The sequence below is a fragment of the Echinops telfairi genome, unplaced genomic scaffold (assembly GCF_000313985.2).
Source record: "Echinops telfairi isolate 266 unplaced genomic scaffold, ASM31398v2 ScPeMD7_7457;HRSCAF=8495, whole genome shotgun sequence".
Lineage (NCBI taxonomy): Eukaryota > Metazoa > Chordata > Mammalia > Afrosoricida > Tenrecidae > Echinops > Echinops telfairi.
Window position 1 is genome coordinate 12,364,144 of NW_022111357.1, and position 922 is coordinate 12,365,065.

The following is a 922-nucleotide window of genomic DNA, read 5'->3' on the forward strand; positions in this document are numbered from 1 at the left end:
GCCCGGGGCCGGCGCGGCCATGGCGACGGCGGCGCGGGAGCCCGTCAGGCAGCGCTCTGCCCGCTGCGCGACCAGCTGCGCTAGCGCGGCGCCCAGCTCCTGCGGGCGGGCTCCACAAGACCGAGATGAAGCCTGGGGCCGGCGCGGCCATGTGACGGCGGCGGAGGGAGGCGGAAGCGATCGAATTTAAATCTTCACAGGACCAGACAGCCTTATCTTTTCTCCCGTGGAGCAACTGGTGAATTTGAACCCTGACTTTGCGGTTAGCAGTTCACAATGGAAGACCCTCGGCAAGATGGACTGACCCAGTGGCCGCAACCAGGGGCTCAAGCACACCACCTCGTGTGAGGCTGGCCTGCAGGACCACGCAGTTTCCTGGTTTTGCAAGGGGTCTGAACCTGACAACAGTAAGAGACTGCCCCACTGTTCGCCGGGGGCACAGCAACCTGGAGGGGGGTGCAGATTAGGCTAGGGGGGTGAGAGCCAAGGAATGGAGGGGCCAGAAGGCGAGCGTGAGTGGGTCGATGCCAACCTCTCCCCTGGACTTCCTTCCCTTGGCTGTCCTTCCTGGAACCGGTCATCACCTCCTTTCCTTTCTTCGGCCTGAAGTCCGGCCACGCCTAGCACTTCCCCCCGCCTGAGAACGGTGACAAGCTAGTCACTGGCTCAGTGGGCGCGGCCCTGGGGACCCGGCGTGTGAAGCGGCGGGCCTGGAAGGGCTGTGGGGGCGCGGCACTCACTGCGTGTCCCTGACCTGGCCTTCCTTCGCCCCTCCCTGCGCCGCCGACCTACGCGGGTGGGGGTTGAAGGAGGTGATGGCGGATTTCAGCCTGAGCCTGTTCCCCGCGGGCCGTGTCCCAGCCTCGCTGGGCGGATGGCCAGGCCCTGGCGCTCAGCCGGGCTTCCGCCAATAAGGTTGCTT

At 65.8% G+C, this 922-nt stretch overlaps 1 pseudogene; it reads right to left on the reverse strand.

Moving 5' to 3' along the window:
- The window catches only part of LOC101638907, a 1,073-nt pseudogene extending 922 nt beyond the window's left edge, over positions 1–151 (reverse strand).
- Positions 152–922: the final 771 nt, after the last annotated feature.